This window comes from Podarcis bocagei (assembly GCF_964188305.1).
Source record: "Podarcis bocagei genome assembly, chromosome: 7".
Lineage (NCBI taxonomy): Eukaryota > Metazoa > Chordata > Lepidosauria > Squamata > Lacertidae > Podarcis > Podarcis bocagei.
Genome location: NC_138132.1, coordinates 16,321,828 through 16,331,884, shown reverse-complemented (window position 1 = coordinate 16,331,884; position 10,057 = coordinate 16,321,828). Strand labels below are relative to the sequence as shown.

The window sequence follows — 10,057 nt, the reverse complement described above, 5'->3', positions numbered from 1 at the left end:
GGCCTCCTGGAAACTTAATTAGGGAGTTGGGAGGACCTCCCACTGTCTACTGCAGATGACATCTGCCACTGGATTAATCTGTCTCACTCTGGCAAGGCAATCTTGGATGTGGTAAAACTGTCAGTCATGACGCATGGGAAACTTTGTTCTCAGAATCCCCATGAAGTGATTGATAAGTGAGAGATAAGTGGTGTAACCAGAAGGCTGAAAAAGTGCTGGGCAGCTTATCTCAAAGGCTCTCTGTGGCAACCTCCCTCCATAAAGGTGGGAATGAGGTAACATGGCCTGATATTGGTTTTAAAGCTTAGAGTCTGGGCTCATCCCCACTTATGTTTTGCCCTTTTTTTCTAGGCACAACTCTGCACTTTAAAGGGATGCACCCAAGTGCCTTTTCTTTGGTTCCAACACTTTCCCCATGAAAACCCGCTCTTTACTGCTGAATCAGAACAAACGGCAATTTGGATTTTCCATGAATTGCCATTTGCTCCAATTCAGTGGTAAAGAGCAGATTTTCATAGGGAAAGTGGTGGGGTGGGGTGGGGGGAGGACAGTTGGCAGTGCAGCTAAATTGCAGCCAGGAAACCAGACCCTTTTCTTAAAATTAAAACAATATCCAAATGCTTGTCAAAATATTCAAAAGCTTTTGCTGGCAGAACATATAGCTAAATAAGAATATATGCCAAGTGTTTACAATCACGTGCTAATCCAAGCATGGGCTTAGTTTTACTTAGTTGAAGATTGCAGCTTCTTCCTTAAATATTCAAAACCAACTGTGCAAGAATAAGGAGTGTCGCCTTTCAGGGGCACCAACTATAGGGGGCTCTGGGTGCCCGAGCAGCCACAAAAAAATTGTTGTGGGTGCTCAGCACTCACACCGCAACCCCCCCCCCAACTTCCAAGGTCTCGTGAAGTCTCGGAAATCATATCTGAGGCCTCGCTTTCTGAGGTCTTGGGAGGTCTTGGAACCTGACTTCCAGAGGCACTGGAAATCAGGTTCTGAGGGCAGGGGTGCGTGTGACGTCATGACATCACACACACTGCGCACCCATAACCTGGGGCCCAAGTCGGCTCCCCTGTCCCCTTTTTCTTCTACAGACACTGGAGAAAGAGATGGTGAAGTTGGAGGAAGGGCTTTTCTCTTTTTCAAAATGTAGTAAAGCATCTCTATGGGATGAGAGGTTAAGTGAAATATTTCCTCCCTTCCTTCATAAATAAGGAGCCTCTTCTTCTTTGAAGAAACTGGAGACAGGAGGAGGAGAAATTACTTTCAGAATATATGTGTGTGTGTGTGTGTGTGTGTGTGTGTGTCTGCAGAGAGGTTCAACTTTTTAAAAAACAGCAACAAACCATTCTAAATATAAATATATAGCATCCCCATGTTAGGTGGCTGGAAAGAAACCCAAACTCTCTTCTATGTTCCATAACTTGCATTTTTTTAAAAATCATAATTTTAAAAAATCAAAGTACGCCTAGATCAGGGGTCAGCAAGGTTTACCTCACATGGGCCGGTTCACTCCCACAGAGATCGCTCCTAGGGCTGAATCATGTTTGCGCAGACACGATTTCTGGGGATGGCTCAGGGGCCATTTAAATGACCCCCCGTGGGCTGCTTGTGGCCCATGATCTGTAGGTTGCTGAGCCCTGGCCTAGATAGCCTTTTCTTAAAATACAATACATCCGCTGGGGGAGTGGTTAATGGGTTCAATACTGGATTGAAGGAAAGGACTCAGGGAGTGCTAATGGTCCACAGGTTAGGAGGACACAATACTTGCTTTTCTCGGACTCTGGCAACCCACACTACGCCACTGCAGGCTGCCAACACATGTGACTCTTAACCTGCTATAGGACACTACATTCCAGCCACTCAAAATCAGAAGAGGAGGGGATTTCTTTTGGGGAGAGGAGACCCAAGGGCCAGATTCAGAGCCATGTGTCTAGGTGCACATATATAATAAAAAGCAACATAAGATGTATGAGGTTTTATTTCGTTTTTTTTTTTTTAAAGAAAAGTGTTTTCCTTACTGCAGTTAAGAGAAGGAGCTGGATAAGGAAAGCTCACTGGGTGCTGTATTAGTTAGCAGACCTGGCTATATCTTATCTTGCATGCAATAAATTTGCTACCACACAAGTGAAACCTTCCATTTTTTCCGTGTCCAAAGTTCTTTAGCATCACAGCTAGAGTGCATCATCGCAGAAAGCAGAAGTACGAGAATATTCAAGAAGTCAGGGAACTGGTGACTTGGTGCCTTTCCTTACTCAGTCCATTAGTGACCATTATTTGATGGCTCTATTTCCTTCCTTTCCTTTTCATTCCCCAGCCCCAGTGCTGCCTTCTGCCTCATCACTATGAGTTAGATAGAAATCATGTACAGTGGAGAGTTTGTTTCTGCAGGCTACCTGCAAGATAACCAACCCCAACACTACTCCTTTCAAACACACACCAGCTACAGGCGGTTGTCATCCACCAAGGGGGCGAGAGGCAAGGCCATTCGGCAGAGCTATAGCTCACTTGTTTGCACTTTCCCCACTAACATGCAGAGGTGCCGTGGTCCAGGGTCATGGAGGGGCTGAAGACCTGTTATGCTTTCTACAGCTGAGTCCCAGCAGGGTCCCTGTCTCCAGTATCCAGTCAGAGTGAATGGGGAGCTTTTTATCTACTGAGCAAAAAGTCTTGTCAACCTTTGAACTGACTGGAACCAATCAGAGATGAGTCAGCCACTGAGGATTGGCTCCTAGGGTCACTCTGGAAAATGCATGTGAGGACTACACAGTGTAGGAGTTATGTAAAGGTATGTAGGGATGCGGGTAGTGCTGCGGTGTTAACCACGGAAGGTCAGTGGTTCCAATCCCCACAACGGGGTGAGCTCCCATTGCTCTGTCCCAGCTCCTGCCAACCTAGCAGTTCAAAAGCACACCAGTGCAAGTAAATAAATAGGTACCACTGTGGCGGGAAGGTAAACACTGTTTCCATGTGCTCTGGTTTCCGTCACAGTTTTCTGTTGCTCCAGAAGCGGTTTAGTCATGCTGGCCACATGACCCAGAAAGCTGTCCGTGGACAAATGCCAACTCCCTCAGCCTGAAAGCGAGATGAGCACCACAACCCCATAGTTGCCTTTGAGTGGACATAACAGACCAGGGGTCCTTTACCTTTTACCTTTACCTTTAGAAGTTATATGCTGTGTTTCAGTTTTCATCATTTTTCAGAAAGTGCAAACTAAGTTGTTTGAATGTGAACTGAATCAAATTTCACTTCTATTCCTTCCACACACATATAGACATCTGCTGCTGCTCTCTGCTGTCTTCATCGGTTGCCTTGCATGAGCTGCTGGGGCTTTGTGTAGCTCAAAAGCGAGGACCGAGAGGAGTGAAGGAGCCTAGGAACTCCAGCTCTCAGAATGAGAATGTTCTTGAAACTTGGTAGAGCCAGCCTGCAAGAACACATTTTATTTTTAATACAACTCCTTTGTGCTTGACTCCACATAGGTGGGTCTCAATCCTCATGTAGGTGAAGCTTCAACTCATCCTCCTGAGGAGAGGAGGAGGAGAAGAAGAACTCCCTTCCACATCTCTGTCACCCTCTTCCTATCCACCCAGCCCTTTCCTGGAGGTTGCTTCTGCCTACTGCTTTTCTTCCTCTTTTGCTGCCATCTGTGTCCTTGCCCACCACGACCCACCAATTCATCAGCAGCAACCTCCACTGCCACCACCTCCTCCTCCTCCTCCTTTGCTTCCCCTTCCTCCTCCGGTAGCAGCTCCTTGGTGCCAAAGCATTATTTCAGGGGGAATTGGGTGGTGGCACAGCCAGCTGTGGCTGACAGCTCTCCCTCCCTGTTTTTCTCTGTCCCCGGCAAGTGTGAGGGAGGAGGGAACAGTTTTGCTGTCATGCCTGCAAGTGAGAGAAGGAAGCAAGAGAGGGAAGCGAGTGAGTGGGCTAAGGTGGCCTGAGCAGTGTCAGAGTGTATGCAAACGCCACCCTCAGGAATGGAAGCACCAGCAGCGTTTGGAGAACTCCTTTTGATGATGTGCACACCTGCAAACTTCTCTTGCTTGCCATCATGCTGGAAAATAGCTCTGAGCAAGGATCAGAATGCAATTCAGCTGGCTTCTATTGCAAGCCAGACTCAGCTGATCAAAATCTATCAGAAGAACAACCCTTTTTTAGTTTACGTGACATGTTTTATTGTCTGATTTTCCTCTCAGAACAGCAGGGTTTCATGAAAATCGGTCAAATCTTGAATTTACAAAAACATTTTCACCTCTATTTTTTACCTCATAGCATGAAGGGCGAGTAGAATAATAGCAACAACAAAAGCCAATTCCATTCATGGAAATGCATGCCTCTCACCTCCAGATTTCTTTTTATTTGTTTTTACTGAAGAAATATAAAACAACAATTTCCTCTGGACAGACACATGGTCAGGTCCAGGGAAGGTTGCATGGATATAAGAATGAAACTCTTCTTCAGTGCCAATTCACTGCATGTGGTTCATTAAAGGAGGATCTTCATCAACAGGAGCCCAGAGAGTGTCAGGAAGACGAATGGAGCTGCCTCAGAGGCCTTGTTACATTCAACCTTTATAAGAAGTCCCACCTTTTCAAAAACCTTCCCTATGTCTTCGGTTGCATTTCTGCATCCTGCCTCTGTAAGGCATAATTTCCTGAATGTTGTGATGTTGATGTTTGGTGCTGGATATACAACAAAACAGAAGGAAAAATAAAGACGAGTGATAGGTTGTCACAGTTCACAGCCATTATATCTCAAGAAAATTCACCCATTCAATTTCTATTTAGGTATGCTGGAGGTTGTCATTCCCGATTGTCACTTTCTGGGCTGATATGGAACTCAGAACCTATGGATCTTTGGGTTGTTGTTTTTTGCAACAGCTTTCAGCTCAAAAACAGGACAAAATTCATAGAAAAATGTGCATTTTAGGGTAAAAGGCAAACAAGAATGATGGTGCAACCTTAAAAAATGCTGAATCTTTGGAACCCAAATTAGTGCTCTCTCACACACAGGAGCCACAGGAGCCCTGTTCAAGTGATCATTTTGAATGTCTGAAAGATTAAATGGGAATTTGTGGTTTGAGCTCCTCTGGCTCAATGATACTATGCAAACTGGGTGCTCTCCTTGGCCAAAAGCAGAATTGACATTAGTCTGAAGCAGGCTGCATGACTAGTCGATTGGGGACTTGGTCCATCAAAGTGCCTGTTCATGTCTTGGAGACCTTACCCATGGTAGCCCGTTTCGGACCAGCACTCATCAGAGGACTTGGGCAGGGCACACAGTCCTCCTTCACATGTTCAGACTGAATGCTCTGCTCTCCCTCCACGACATATTCACAAAGAAGGATCTCAACTTTGCAGCTGAGCACATGCTTTGAAGGCTTGTTGTTTAAAGGGTCTCGGGCTGTAGGGCTGGTAAGAAGCTGCCTGAGACCTCAAGAAGGGGCTTTCAGTCACAGCAGACAGTTCCAGGCTGTGCCATATAAAGAGAGCTTCATATGTTTGTATGATTTGTGCAACTAGAATCATATAATCTTAGAGCTGGAAAGGACCCCAAGGCTCTTCTAGTCCAGGCTTCCTCAAACTCAGCCCTTCAAATGTTTTGAGACTACAGTTCCCATCATCCCTGACCACTGGTCCTGCTATCATAGGAGTTGTAAGCCAAAAACATCTGGAGGACCGAGTTTGAGGAAGCCTGCTCTAGTCCAACCCCCTGCAATGCAGGAATCTCAGCTAAAGCATCCATGACAGAAGGCCATCCAACCTCTGCTTAAAAATCTCCAAGGAAGGAGAGTCCACCACCTCTTGTGGGAGTCTGCTCCACTGCTGAACAGCTCTGTCAAAAAGTTTTTCTGAATGTTTAGTCGGGATCTCCTTTCCTGTAACTTGAAGACATTGGTTTGAGTCCTACCCCCCCCCCAAGAGCAGGAGAAAACAAGCATGCTCCCTCCTCCACGTGACAGCCCTTAAGATAGTTGAAGATGGCTATCATATATCCTGAAGACAGGAGTGCCTGGCGTGCTCTGGTCCATGGCATCACGAAGAGTCAGACACGACTAAATGACTAAACAACAACAACAACAACAATCATATTTCCTCTCATTCTCCTCTTTTCCAGGCTAAACTATGGAGCTTATTCATTCATCTGGCCTGGGTTATGATAATTCTCACTCACGTGAAGGTGCATACGAATAAGTGGCACAGGTATCTTCTCCAGCAGGGCAATCCACTTTATCACTGGAACATGTTTTCCCAATGGCACTGCAAACTTCACACTGCAAGGAGGCACCTGGAAGAGAAATTATGTTCAAATGTCTGTGTTATTTATTTGGGGAATAGGAGTAAATCCCACCTGCGTGGATAATGAGAATACCCTTGGAATTTTACTTTACCCACTGTGGAACAGGCCTTCAATTGCTCCTTATCAAAATATGAATGGCGCAGGAAGTCAGGAAGATCTCCTTTGCCTTAGATGGCCTTGAGTCCTTCCAGTTCAAAACATGCCTTTGTCAAGACAAGCTACTCCTTCGTGAAGAAGTTATACTTTATTTTTTCCTCATGTGAGAAAATGAGGGCTGCCAGCTTTGAATTTATCCCAAACTGCTAAGTCTTCCAGGACAATTCCTCTCTGAGGTGTATGAAGGAAATTCACTAGCAAGTCCTCACCTGTAGTGAGAAGCAGAGAGCAGAAGAAGAGTCCCAGGAGAGGCTTCATGGTGAAGGATGTACGCAGTCCAAGCCTCATGCAAGATGTCCCTTGTCGATGAAACAGATTTTCTGGGCTGAAGGATCTGCACAAATATTCAGAGAATCAGCATGTAACAACTTCCCAAGGGGAATTCATGGGAGTTTCTAACATGCCAAGATACTTTCGAGGTGATGGAATCAGGGCTGCCCAACTGGTGTTGCCCATCCCCCCCTTTTAAGCTGTAAAAGCATTGACATGGTGCAGGAATGATGCATGTCATTTCCTAGTAGAACTAAGGAATGGACAGTAACGAAGACTTACTCTTGAAACAAGTAATAAAACCAGTGGTTGTTGGTGCTCATTGGGATTGGTGGGAAGGACGGAAGGGATACTAGCAGAAGGTGGGGGTCAGAGATAAATACAAGAATAGACATCTCCTAACTGGGTGTAAGAAGGCTGGAAGGTGGCTGAGGGCAAAGTGAACTTCGTCTTAATGGACCAGCTTCTACTGAATAAACATTTGCAGGTGAAGGTCGCTAAGTATGAATCTGTTGCCCCTCCCAGAGTGCCTCAGAAAGGCTCATGAGCACCAACTCTACCTATCACAGTATTGTCCCTTCTGAGATGCCATGCTTCTCCAGGGTTTTTGGAAGAGAAACGCATTTCCCATCATCTGCTGTTTGATCCTTTTTACTGGAGATTTGAATTCTTGAGTGTGGGACTTTCTGCAGATTAAGGATGTGCTCTAGCACTGAGCTATGGTTTTTTCCAACTTGGGTGGATAGGTTTGTTTAAAAATGGAAAAAAATAGCAGGCAGACCAATTTCTGGAACCAGCAAGGCTCATTGCAAACTGAAATGGTATGTGTCTCCACATAGACTGAGGAAAATTTAAACAGTTTGTGATGGAAAGTGTTGGAGATGTGGACATGAAATATATTTGCTTGCGGATCTGTCCAATAATACAATTATTTTGGAGAGAGGTAGCAGAGATAATGTCATTCATAACACATTACACTTTGCCACTGGACCCCCTGATAATTTTTATAAGGTATTCAGACCTACAAATAAGCTGTAGGAATTAATGGAATAGTAACTTGCATACTTTTTGTGCAAAAATGGAAAAACAGATGATCACCAACAGCGGAATAGCAATTAACAAACATTTGGAAGGTAGCCGTGATGAAAGAAGGCAGACCACAAAGAGAAAATATTAAAGATAAGTGGAGTCCACTTATTGAATTTATGAAATATAAATATCATCTGAATATGGATGAAACAAATAGTTTTTTTATGTAATGCAACATTAAGTAGAATGTGATTGTAATGTTTTTATTACATGTAGAATGTTGCTGTTTCACACAATTATATATGAGATTCAATCAAGCTTGTTTTAAAATAGGGGAGGATGGTAGGACTTACCACAATCTTGCAGGGACTTCTGGTGGGGTGTTTGACAGTGCAAGGCACACGGGATGTCCTTCTTTAACTGCCTAATGGAATTTTGTCAGGTATGGCGCTCAGAAACCCACCTTTATAAAGGGCTCTGTGTGAAACAGGAACCATCCTCATCTCTTATCCACTCCATGCCTATTAATTATCCTAATATATTATTATGCCTATTAATTATCCTTATCCAGGTGCCTCAGAATGACAACTGCTGTTTATCACAAGTGCTCTTGTTCTCAGGTCCTGGTTTCATGTATCCAGCCGGAGGCTGCAAGGACTGGAATCTGGACTAAAATGGACCTTTGGTTTGATCCAGAAAGGCTATTATTGTGTTTTTATGCTAGGAGGGCTGTGGGGCAGGGTGACGAGAATGCCACAGAGTGGATCCTATTCATGTGGGGAAGTGGATGACGGCATAGATTTCTAAAGTGGGGTACTTGCTTTGGTGCCAGCCCACAACATTCCAGTAGAGTATATACGCCAACCTGCCAAATTCTTTTCAGTGTGCTTCACCCCGTTCCAAACCCTCCTCTTTAGCATTTCAGATCATGCAGATAAAAGGAGGCAGGAGACAAGAGGAAGACAGTTTAGATTTACAACAGGGGTTTGAGGGAGGTCACAGCTCAGAGGAAGATGTGGGGAGAAGTTGGGAAATAATGGGAGAGAAGGAGGAGGAGGAGGAGGAAGCAGGGGGGTTAGTTAACGGATACGGTGTCTTTAGAAAACATTCCAGACCGCCCCCCTCCCAGAACCCGGTGAGTCTTGAAAGTAGGAGACCAAAGAGCTCAAGGACAGACGGCACTTATCAGCACCCATAGGAGAGATGATGCAATTGATGAATGAGGAAGTGGGAGAGATGAGGGGGCGGAATTCACTCGGAACAACGCTATTATCCAAGAGGCTGGGTGCTATAGCCTCGCTCTGTAAATACTGAATAAAAAGCGGATGGTAAGAAACATTCCCTTGTCTTTGTACGTTCCTAGGCAAGCAGCCGGGAGTCACTGGCAGCAGCCTGACAGTCAGGTGTGCTCTCGTGTGTGTGTGTGTGTGTGTGTGTGTGTGTGTGTGTATGTGTGTGTATGATGATGTATCACTTCCAGGCCCTGTTGCACCTGGTGATTCAAGGACAGTCCTATCTTCTGCCCCAGATCATTCTTGCTCAAATATATCACCAGGGCCAGTTGACACCATTTGACACAAAGTGGGCAGCACAGTTGATTCTAAAGCACACATTCCCACTTCTCAGCCCGTTCCACACTAATCTAATCTCACAATACCCAGCTGCATCATGGTGATGAAATGCCATCTGCTCATGTGTACCCCGAAGGGAAGGGAATGGGCACAGAGAGTAAACCTGGTGGGCGAGGTTTAGCCGCATTCAAGTGGCTATGGCAGCACCATGCCCTCATTCAGCTGCCTGGAGTCGTTGGATCACCCGCCTACCCTCCCTTTACGTCATATTTATGCTTTTGACCTTGCTCTGGACTTTGCTTGGTTGTCTTGGTTGCCCAGGGGGCCTGGTAGGAATTTTTATCCATTTGGCTAATTGGCACCAGCCTATTGGTTTTTTGCCTACCTCATAGCAAATTGTCACAACTTTTTGGGCATTGGCGGTTAGGCACTGGAGTATGTGTCGTGTGTTGGAGGGAAGGTTGTGGCCATCACCTACCCCTCCCCTTGTTGGTTTTCCATTAAAGGAATCTGGCAGTCGTGGATCCTGTCCGATGCCCTGCTGGTGGCTAGGGCCATGACACGACCCCCAGTGACATCAGGGGAAGCTTCCAGTTGTATCTGCATCAACAAGCTCCTCCCACTGGTTGTTAACCTTTTGGATGACTCCCCGTGTCTGATCCAATGCCTAAGCCAATACCACTCACATGCTGTAACCAATAAAGTTGTGGCCTTCTTTAGCCCATTA

At 45.4% G+C, this 10,057-nt stretch overlaps 1 long non-coding RNA gene across 1 annotated transcript; it reads right to left on the bottom strand.

The window, feature by feature from the left end:
• Window positions 1-4,177: 4,177 nt before the first annotated feature.
• Window positions 4,178-8,818, bottom strand: LOC308590822. Its single transcript, XR_014009919.1, has 4 exons — window positions 8,113-8,818; window positions 6,670-6,794; window positions 6,179-6,292; window positions 4,178-4,686 (listed from the first exon to the last, which is right to left on the bottom strand). It is a non-coding gene; the product is annotated as an uncharacterized lncRNA (long non-coding RNA).
• Window positions 8,819-10,057: the final 1,239 nt, after the last annotated feature.